The sequence below is a fragment of the Phyllostomus hastatus genome, unplaced genomic scaffold (assembly GCF_019186645.2).
Source record: "Phyllostomus hastatus isolate PE091 unplaced genomic scaffold, TTU_PhHast_1.1 phas_scaffold_1066, whole genome shotgun sequence".
NCBI lineage: Eukaryota > Metazoa > Chordata > Mammalia > Chiroptera > Phyllostomidae > Phyllostomus > Phyllostomus hastatus.
This window is the reverse complement of record NW_025334004.1, coordinates 20582275-20593687: the sequence shown is the minus strand read 5'-3', so window position 1 is coordinate 20593687 and position 11413 is coordinate 20582275. Positions and strand designations below refer to the sequence as shown.

The 11413-nt window shown below is 46.0% G+C and overlaps 1 pseudogene; it reads left to right on the top strand.

The window, feature by feature from the left end:
* The first annotated feature begins 5440 nt into the window (after positions 1 to 5440).
* On the top strand, positions 5441 to 5988 carry LOC123829042 (annotated as a pseudogene).
* Positions 5989 to 11413: the final 5425 nt, after the last annotated feature.

Sequence of the window (11413 nt, the reverse complement as noted above, 5' to 3'; positions counted from 1 at the left end):
TTAAGGGTATGTTCATTTTTTAATTAAATATATTTTATTGATTATGCTATTACAGTTGTCCCATTACCCCCCTTTATTTCTCTTTGCCCTACATACCCCCTCCCACCTGCATTCCCCTCTTTAGTTCATGTCCATGGGTCATAAATATAAGATCTTTGGCTTCTACATTTCCTATGCTATTCTTAACCCCTACCCTGTCTATTCTCTACCTACCATTTGTGCTACTTATTCTCTGTACCTTTCCCCCTCTCTCCCCCTTCCACTCCCCCACTGATAATACTCCATGTGATCTCCATTTCTGTGATTCTCTTCCTGTTCTAGTTGTTTGCTTAGTTAGTTTTTGTTTTTGTTTTAGGTTCAGTTATTAATAACTGTGAGTTTGTTGTCATTTTACTGTTCATATTTTTTATCTTTTTTCTCTTAGATAAGTTTCTTGAACATTTCATAAAATAAGGGCTTGGTGATGATGAACTCCTTTAACTTGACCTTATCTGGAAAGCACTTTGTTTGCCCTTCCATTCTAAATGAAAGCTTTGCTGGATAGAGTAATCTTGGATGTAGGTCCTTGCCTTTCATGACTTTGACTTCTTTCCAGCCCCTTCTTGCCTGCAAAGTTTGTTTGGAGAAATCAGCTGACAGTCTTATGGGCACTCCTTTGCAGGTAATTGTTCCCTTTGCTCTGGCTGCTTTTAAGATTCTCTCATCTTTAATCTTGGCTAATGTAATTATGATGTGCCTTGGTGGGTTCCTCTTTGGGTCCAACTTCTTTGGGACTCTCTGAGCTTCCTGGACTTCCTGGAAGTCTATTTCCTTTGCCAGATTGGGGAAGTTCTTCATTATTTGTTCAAATAAGTTTTGAACAAATAATTGGAAGACCAATTTCTTGGTCTTCCTCTTCTCCTTCTGGCACCCCTATAATTCACATGTTGGAACATTTAAAGTTGTCCCAGAGGTTCTAACTCCTCACTTTTTTGAATTCTTGTTTCTTCATTCTGTTCTGGTTGAAAGTTTATTTCTTCCTTCTGGTCCAAACCGTTGTTTTAAGTCCAGGTTTCCTTCCCTTCACTGTTGGTTCCCTGTACATTTTCCTTTATTTCACTTAGCGACCTCTAATTTGCAACCATATTCAACCAATTCTGTGAGCATCCTGATAACCAGTGTTTTGAACTGTGCATCTGATAGGTTGGCTATCTCTTCGTCACCAAGTTATATTTTTTCTGGAGCTTTGATGTGTTCTTCATTTTGGCCATTTTTATTTTGTCCCGGTATGTTCATCTTTAAGTCTGTTCACAAAAAGTTGTGCAATATAGTCTTATATTTAAAATTTTGTCTTTTCCAATGGTTATTTGGTTCCTGTCATTTACTTTATATAATTTGTCTTCCTCTTTTTTCTTCATTAGATTAACTAGGGGTTTGTGTATTTTGTTTTTTTTTTTTTTCAAAGAACCAGCATTTGGACATGTTTACTGTCACTTCTTTTTTTCTACTTATTTGACACATTGACTTCTGCTTTAATAGTTCTACTTCCTGCACGTCGGACTAAGCCCATGATAGCATATTTGGACTATTAAAAGTAGTTTTCCTTCACGTGAGGCAGTCAGCAGCCTACATCCGTAGCCTTGGCCCAGAGCTACGTGTCCTCTCCCATCCTCTGTTGTAAAAGAATCCAAAGGGACCTGAACCAGCTGGACATCCTGCAGGAGATCACTCTAGTCCTCTATTATGATAACATTATGCTAATAATACTAGATGACAAAGAACCACGTTGGAAGTGAGAGATCCTGTCCTGGCCAGTATGACTCAGTTGGATGGAACATCGTCCCATAAACCTAAAGGCTGTGGGTTTGATTCCCAATCAGAACACATGCCTGGTCGCAGGTCCCATCTGCAGTTGGGGTGCCTGTAAGAGGCAAGATAGATGTTTCTCTCCCTCTCCCTCTTCCTCCCTTATCCTCTTTATCTAAAATTAATAAGCATGTCCTCAGGCGAGGATTCAAATAACAAAAGAGTGAGGGGCCTGCCACATTCATGAATTAGGGAAGGCCCAGTGGTGGTCTGGGACCTGCCAGGACATCCCCTCCGGAGTAACAGACAAACTACTACATCATATATTGTCTACCAACCAAAAGGAAGCAGAACGCTTGCTTGCCCTCTTTGGGTTCTGGAGGCAGCAGATCGCTTCACCCTTGGGATGCTGCTCTGACCCCTCTATCAAGTGACGCAGAAGGCAGACAGCTCTGCACAAGGCACTGACCAGGAAGGACTCTGCAGCAGGTCCAGGCTGTGGTGCAAGTGACCCTGCTGCACTTGGGCCCCGGGCCACAGAAGACCCTCGGTGCTAGCGCGGTTTGTGGAGGGGAAGAGGCTGCTGTGCCAGACTTACTGCAAACCCGAGTTCTGGAGCAAGCTGTGATATGCACAGCAGAGGCTTAGACATCAGATGACAAATAGCCAGGTCCTGGGAGCGAAAAAACTCTGATCTTGCTGACCATGGAACGCCAAGTCACTAAGTGGCCACAGATGCTGCCTTGTACTTCTATTGCTATGTAACAGATCAGCACAAATGTAACGGCTGAAAGAAACACAAATTTTTCAGCTAATAATGATATAGGTCAGAAGTCCACAACAGCTCAAACAGGTTCTCGGTTAGGGTCTCACAAGGCCCACATCAAAGTGTTGATCAGGCTGAGCTCTTACTTGGAGGCTTTAGGTAGGTATCTGTTTCCAACCTCACTCAGGTTATCAGCAGATTCAACTCCATTTTAGCTGTAGAACTGAAATCTCTATTCTCTTATTGGCCTCTCTCAGCAATTTAAGGCTGCTGCATTCCTTCCCAGGTGGCCCCCACCATCCTGAAACCAACAACAGTGTATTGAATTCCCCTCATACTTTGAATCTGACTTCTCTTTTGCTATCAACCAGAGAAACCTCTTCACTTCTAGAGTCTCACATGGGTAGATCAGGCCACCTGGATAATCTTATCTTAAGGTCAAATGTGCCATATAATGAAACAGAATCACAGGAGGGCTATCTCATCATAACCACAGGTTCTGGGGATTAGGATAGAACATTTTGGGGGCCACTCTAGAAATGGTCCATACCACAGTTTCACATCAGGAACTGGGTTATCCTAGACCCACTAAGTCATAAGAAGGTCCGTCAGCAATCCATTGCAAGTTGTACGTTGGGTTTAGGCATGAGCAAAGCCAGAGCACACAAGTAACATGCACTTGCTGATGGCTGAGATCCCCTTGGCAGGAATCACTCTTGCACCAGGCCCTCTCCTCCAACTGGTATCTGTGTTCACAAGGGCAGGTCCTTCATGACCAGCTGACAGAGGTGGAAAGGCCTCATAGATGGGTCATTAGTATATGGAGCCCCAATGCACCGCTGCTGCATGCTATCCACTCTGGTGTAGCGCTGTGAGAGCGCTGACAGGCAACCCTCTCTGTGGGGTGGTGGGGGTGGGGGGGAAGCATTTCGAGAGCTCCACTTGGTCATCCACTTTGTGTGGAAACAGGAGCCCAAGGTAAGACTATGCAGAGAATCGTGGGCACTGGTGAGTGACTTAGCGGATTGGACAGGGTCCTGGGGAGAGAAAGATTGGAGTATTGGGCATGAGGAAGTCTAGGGTGGCGGCATGTGGATGGAGCTATGGAAGTGAGGCTCATTTATCACATGCAAGTGCTCAGCAGGAAACATTCACCATGGAAGAGACACTGAACAACCAAGCATCCAGAGTGACTTGGTCAGTTGACATCAGTCAGCTTTTGTCATGAGCCATACTCACTATGTACAGTCACAATGAGTGTGTCAATGAAATATCCAGAGTAGAGCCAGAAGCGGAGGCCATTTATGAAGTCGGCAGCACAGGCTCCCAACCATTAAGGCTGGTCTAGCCACTGCACTGCCGAATATCCAGTCTGCCAACAACAGAGACCAAGGCTGAGCACCTCGCAGAGCACCATCCCTCAGAGAGAACAGTCACTTGCAGGCAAATCATCCTTGTGGGTCCATCATTCTGCCTGCCATGGATGATGAGTGTCAGTTGCAGCTGTAAGACCAATTCTAGCAGTGGGGGCTGCAATTCATCTCAGGAACCTTTCTCTTGTAAGTTTCCCTCCAGAAGAAATCACCAGCATCTTGGAGAAGATATTTCATGATGGGATGAGTTTGTTACACAAAGCAGTTGGAACTGACAGGTGGAAGGGGTGACTGTGAGCTTGCTGTGGTAACCATCCAGGTCTCCCTTTCTGGACCAGTGGCCAGAGGTGCTGGCTCCTGATGGCTCACAACTGACTCTCCTTCTGGAAATGGTCCTCAGTTGAAGAGGGTGTCCCCCCTGCAGAAGCCCACATCAACCCAGGAGTATAAAGTCCTGGCCCCCTTGACTTAGGGCAGGACATCTCTGAAGGGCCAGCCGAGGGCCATCCAGAGCTTCCTATGGGGTCAGGAAGATGATGCCTCTGTGGCAGCTACGCTGCAGTTCAGCTTTCCCTCTGCACAGCCCTGCCCCCCCTCCCAGATGTTCCTGAGAGGACTCTGCCATAGCTCTCCAGTGCACAGTATTAAAGTCTGCTTTTTGGGAAACCCAACTGCAGGCATCTGCCTTTGGTTTTTATAGAAGGTGTATAGAAAAATACAGCCTTGGAGAATCATCTTCTACTTTTTCTAAAAAGACTATTGAAGATATTACTCTTTACATAACTTGGTGCCATCACAAAAATTACTTTTCTAAATGAATTCCAGGAGTAAGAAAAGCATGCTGTATCTCCATAATAATAGCTTTGCAACTTGCCATACCTACATTTTCACCATGGCTGCTAGGAAGCTCAGAGCCTATCTTGAACAATCAAAGCCACAGTTAGCATACTGGCTTCAATTCCCACTCAATGCTACCCATTTTAAAGCCACATGGCAATGCTCTTATTGTAACCTACCTCGAGTCATTTATCAAAAGGGACAGGGCATATATAAATTAAACACAATAACTGACCACTAGCACTTTTAAGGTCAAACCAGCTCCTAACTCTCACTGCCCTTAATAGTCTAAGTGATACAGCACTTCTGGTTAGAGAATTGGCTCCTTCTGTTTATCAGTGGGCTGAGCTTGAGCAAGTTACTTTAACCTCTATGGTTTAGTTTCTGACCTAAAAAAATGAAGATAACGTCACCACCTGCTAGGGCTGTTGTGAAGATGAACGACATAACATTTATAAGGTGAGCGTGGAGATGCTCAGTTAATGGAAGCCATCAAAACCACCACCGGCACCACCAGCACTGTCATCGGCATCATCTCCACAAGGACAGCAGAGGCATGGACACTGAGCAGAGCATGAACAATGCTGTCTTAGGCCCCTTGGTCTAGGGAATGACAAGCTGCCACTGCTGCCATCGTGCCAGCCCGTCGGGCCTCAACAAAGCAGGGGGATGCTCCCAAATGAGAGACAAGCCAATCTGGGAGCAGAATGGATCCAGCTTCATGCAAAATTACTACCAGCCGTTCGGTAACAACAGAACCCAACCACGCACAATTTACATGAACGCATCATGCCTTGTGTGGGAAGGACAGCCATTCCTGGGAGAAGCCGCGTCACGGAGACGTCTAGCCTTCTGTTCCGGAAACTCCAGCACAGCACTGTGGTGCAGGACCATCAGCCCAAGCCAGACGGCGGCATCACCAGCATGGTTGTGGGCCAGCTCCAGGCTGATGAAGACCCCGTCGTGGGGTTCCACCAGATGTTTCTGTTAAAGAACATCAACGGTGCTTGGGTTTGCACCAAGGACCTGTTCAGGCTGGCTTGCCCAGCACAGCTTCGGCTGAGCTCCTCCCAGCCAGGCACTCTGCTGTTTCCTCCTCCCGCCTCTTCCCAATACTATTCACGATCCCCCAGAGGCTCCAAACACCAAACACAAATGAGCAGGGCTGCAGAGGGAGTGGGCCCAGGGCGCTGCTACCGCTGCCTAGGAGTTGTGTTTGGGTCCTAGGCTAGTTACATGTCCCAGAAGTTTGCGTTGTACCAGCACATACCTAGGAAAGACTTAAGTAATGCAAAAGGTTGTGGGGTTTTTTTTCTTTTTTTTTTAATTCTACTGACAAGTTGCTCTAGTAACCCAGTGAAGTAAAGGAGAAAGCAGCCACCTCACCATCCAGAAATTGATGGTCAGATGTTTCAATGCTTCACGATACAATAAAACCACAGACATTTTCTTTAAAAATATTTTTAACATGGAATAAAAATAGTCTGGGGCTCCAAATCCTAAAGTAGCTGAACCCCTGGCACCCCTGAATTCCCAAATTCCTTCAAAGAGCCACGGATGAATCATGTTTGGAGGCCATCGTTGATTCTGCAGGTGGTAAACCAGTGGCCATCCCACTTATCCCAGTCTGTCCGTGGCCTTGATTGGCATCTGCTCTTCTGATGTTGCTGGGTGGTTTGGGCTCCCTGCTCCGGGCTCCCACCGTGTCTAGGACCAGCCCCCTCACCACCTGTCTTGTAACTGCTTCTTGCTCCCATTGGAGAGCCTGAGCTAGTCAGAAGACAAAGTGTTTTTGTCTTCTCACCATCGCATCCCCTGGACCTAACACGACACCTGACAACAGGAGGCGCTCTGACCCATTTGTTCACTAAATGAATGAATAATGACCCCGGCTCTTTCGGTCTCTGTACTTAACAAGGGAAAACGAGTTAAGTGAGTTAGGGAGCATTTTTAGCATGCAGCAATTAAAAATGACAATCGTAAACATTACGTGGAAACAGAGAAGTGATGTCGTGAGAATGCTAAGTAATGGACAAGTGAAATTTCTGGTGACCTCACCTAGACAATGAGGCCGTCCACATCCACTGCGTTGGTTTGTGTTATGATTTCAGACAAACAGGAGTGCCTGCTATGAACATGTGTTTGATACATGGTGGGCATGTCATTGTTGTCATAATAATTTACAGCAATAGTGAAGAAAGAAAAAACAATTCCTTTAGGCTGATTACAACTAATAAAACAATAGATTTTAACCATTTCTTTTAATATAGCTAAGTAATGTTATATTATCTATAATTTAAAAAATGTTGTGATTAACTGACCTGGGTTTCTTACCAGCTCTCTGAGCTTCATTAATAAAGATGAAAAAAAGTATTATGCCCTCCTTGTTTTACCAGGCTTTAGTGAATTAAATGAACCTCGAATGTAGTCACTTGCCCTCTCCAGTTCTTTCTCTCTTGCCTTAAATTCCCCCTCTGGTGTCCTTGTGAAGGGTGTCCTGGCCACAAGAGAGAGCTTGAACAAAAAAGGGGGGTCAGTAACTCAAGTGCAGATCTGGGTGGGTCTGGCCTTGACTTTAGGACACAGGGCACTGAGGCTCGAGGGCAGCTGGTGAGCAAATCCATGGGCCCTCTGTCCCATGGAAAGAACCTTGGAATGACTGAGAAGTGGAGACAGATCCAAGCTAGTGGAGACTAGTTTGCCACCTCTTGTACCTGAGCTTCCAGTGCCCCCTTCTCACACGCTGTCCTTACTGCTGGCTGTTTGGATCCAAATGACAGGAGCCTTTGATTCTCCCCCCGCTCCCCCTCTTGCCTAGTCCACTGTGGCCAGTTAGAGAGCCCCAGCTGCTGATGGGCACCAGAAAGGTTGTTCCTGCTACAGGTTTGTCACTCTCTGACGGCAGGAATACCCCACATCTCAGCCCACGTGTGCTCTGCTCACTCCCTCCGAGACCCGCTGACGGAAATCGGAGTAAGGGGCCACTCACACATCATGTAAACAGTCACATGTATCTGGAGCCCTTTTCTTTGAAAAGCCCAGCAGCCTCCTCTGCACCTGTTGGCAGAATATCAACTTTCTGCTGCGTTCATGCCGCGTGGAGGAGTCCATTGTAGTTTCAGTTACAAAGTCAACAACATTTGGGAAGCCCTGCCAGGTACTTTCACCTAATCCTCACCAAAATGCTGTAAGGTAGGCCTTACTTTTTTGTCCGTTTCTTGTCCATTTTTTGGACAACAGAACTGGGTCTCGAAGAAGTTCAGAAACCTAAACAAGATCACACAGCAGCACCAGGATTCAAAAGCAGGCCTCTGGCCTGTGAAGAGCCTGGCTCTTTCTAGCACAGACGCAGAGTGCTGGACTTGAAGGATTCTCTGTAATTCATACTTTTTTGTATCCTCACCAAAGGACACTTTTTTTCATTGCTTTCAAAGACTGAGGAAAGGAGAGAGGAAGAGAGAGAAACATCAGTGTGACAGAGAAGCATCGATTGGTGGCCTCCCATACACACCCAGGCTGGCTGGGGATCGAACCAGTAACTTAGGTATGTGTCCTGACTGGGAATTGAACTCACAGCCCTTCAGCTATGGGATGATGTTCCAACCAAATGAGCCACACTGGACAGGTTGTAAATTCATACTTGAAGGCACTACTACGGCTCTAAGCACATAAGAAAACATCAAATACTTTAAAAATCAACCTTGGCCCAAAAGCACAAATGAAACAGCTCCATGGACTACTCAGAATGACGTGGAAAACCAAAATTCTTACGCACACAAAGAACTCTAACCCTAAGAAAGAAAGCCATAAAATCAAACCATATAAAGGGAAATGTAATGCAGGTTAACTTAAAATAATAGGAGTGTCTGACAACAATTTTTAAGTGGTGTGTTTCGATTGCATTTTTCTCATTGCATCGTATCCAGTGGTGCACGGTTTCAATCTGTCCCATTACCAGTGATGTTCCTCTTGACACTTGATTAAGAGGCCACCTGCCAGGCTTCTCTACTGGAGTCACTCTTTCCCCCTTTGTGACTCAGAAGAAATTGTGGGGAGGCCATTAGGGTGCTATTGCATTTGTGCAAACTGCCGTCAACAGTGTCTTCAACTGACATAATGGCAAAGGAGGGGCCACATTGCACAAAACTCAGTGAATAGGAGCCACAAGCCATAGCAGTGGTCTGGATATGAGGAACGAGAGGGGAGAAGCTACCGAGGATGTTAAGCCTCCTGGCAGGTGGAGACGGTTACCGCACACGCGAGAGCGAGCAGTTGGGGGAGGGGGCAAGTTCAGTCTGTGGGGGGTTCGCACTCCCAAACGGAGAGTCGTTATTTTTATTTTAAATTGATTTGCAATTTAGTATTTAAATAGGTAATGTATTCATGTGGTATGAAAATACTAAAAATATGCAAAATATTTTATTTGCAAATTAAGCAACACAATTCTAAATAATCCATGGGTCAGAGTAGGAAATCATAATGGAAATTAGAATATATTTGGCACTGAATGAAAATTAAGGCACCACACATCACCATTTGTGGGATGCAGTTAAAGTTGTACTTAAAGAAATATTTATAGTTTTAAATGCTAATATTAGAAAAAGAAGATAGATCTAAAGTCAATGATCAAAGCTTTCATCTCAAGAACCTACTAAAAAAAGAACAGACTGAATTCAAAGTAAATAAATAGAAGGAAATACTAAAGACAGAAACACAGAAACAAATGGACAAACGGATAAAAATCAATTAAACCAAAAGCTACTGCTTTGAAAGGATTAACAAAATTGATAAAAAGTCCAGCAAGAATAATAAACTAGAGAGATAGATAGAACACATTACAATGACACGGATGGATTTCAGAAACATTATCTTGAGCAAAGGAAACCAGACAGAAGAATGCATCAAGTGTGATTCGGTTTGTTTGAAATTCTAGAAAAGGCAAATGTAGTTTGTAAGGACAGGAAGCTGATCCACGGTGCCCTGGGACCAGGCTTTGGCGGGCTGACTGTGAAGGGTCACGAGAGAATGCTGGGGAGGATAAAAATACAGTGATTTCTCCGAGGTGTACAACTTTGAGTAGAATTGCTTGCTAATCATAGGATGGTTCATGCTCAGTTTGATGAGACCTGCAACCTTTCCCAGAGTGGCTGCCCCAGGGACACCCTAGCCAGCAATCTGCGAGAAGCCCAGGTGCTCTCCGGGCTCCCCAAACTGCGTGTTGGGGGTCCTTTTCATTTCAGCTGTGCATGCAGGCTGCGTGGTGGTAACTCCTCAAAAGATGTTCGTGTACATCCTCTGAGGACTTTTCAGTGTGCGCTGGCTTTTGTGAAGTGCCTGTTGAAGCCTTTTGCTCATTTTTAAAAATAAAAATGGGGTGGTCTTTTTCTAATTATTTTGTAGGATCTCTCTGTATATTGAAATTGAGTCATTTGTTGGATAGAAATGTCAGTATACCTTAAATCTGGAGTATTCTTGTGAGGTTGAACATCTTGTCATATGCTTACGATCTATTTTCCTTCCTTTTACTGAGAATAGTCTTCACACTTTGTCCATTTAAAATTAGGCTTCGTTTTTTTTCTTACATATGTCTAGGAACTCTTTATATGTTATGGAGATTAGTAGGAATTTTCCTTCTAGCTTGTCATTTATCTGGCTTTGCTTAAGGTGTATTTTTTGGCCACACAGGGTTTTTGTTTTAGGGGGTTGTGTGTGTGTGTGTGTGTGTGTGAATGCAACGGAATTTATCCATCTTTTCTTTTATGATGTATGGTCATTTTTAAGTACAACACCCCCCGACACACCAGAAAGAGATGGTTTCAGGCAACACACAGCAGCGCTGGCCTGAGCCAGGGAGGGGCCCGGGCTGATGGGGAGGGGCAGAGGTTCAGTTCGTTTCTCTGCTTACTCACCATGGACCCTCGGGCAAGTCACCCTCCCTCGCCTGGGCCCAGTCAGTGTCCTTATCAGCAAAGCTGGGATGAGGCCCGGCTTCCCGAGTTGTTGTCAGAGTTCAGTGAGAGAGAGGGGGAACGAGCAAGAAAACCGCTTGGCACAGGCCTGGCACCGAGTACAGACCCTCCACACAGGGTGCTTCTCCCACCTCTCCACGTGGCATGTGTGCAGGGGTGTGTGTGTGTGTGTGTGTGTGTGTGCGTGCATGCACACACGTGTGTGTGACAGGTGTAAAAGTCTGTGTGTGCTTGAGAACGGGAAGAGGCAGGGCGGACTGTGGGATACAGCACACAGGTGGCTCAATTACTCATGGGCTCAAAATAAAAAAGTTGCCCCGAGCATTTACAGCCCCCAGGACGATTATAAATCCCCCGGTCCTGGCCCCAGGCCAGACCACTCCTTGTTCGCGCGCCCCCACCTCCTCCGCTGGTGGCCGGGGCCCTGCTTGTTCTTCTCCTCCTCTGGATGGCCTGGCCCACGGGTGCCCAGGTCCTGGCAGGTCGGAGAACGTTGGAGGCTCCGGGGTGGTCCCGAAGGGTCTGGAGCACAGGCCAGGCCCCCAGTGGTCTGATGGGCCTTTCGGAGACAGCCGGGGACAGCCTGCCTGCCCCGAGGAGCGCTCTGGGTCCGATGAGCCAGTCTGGAACCAGTGAGCGGAGAGACGCACAACCTGGCCTGCCCGGCCAGGGCCGCAAACCCA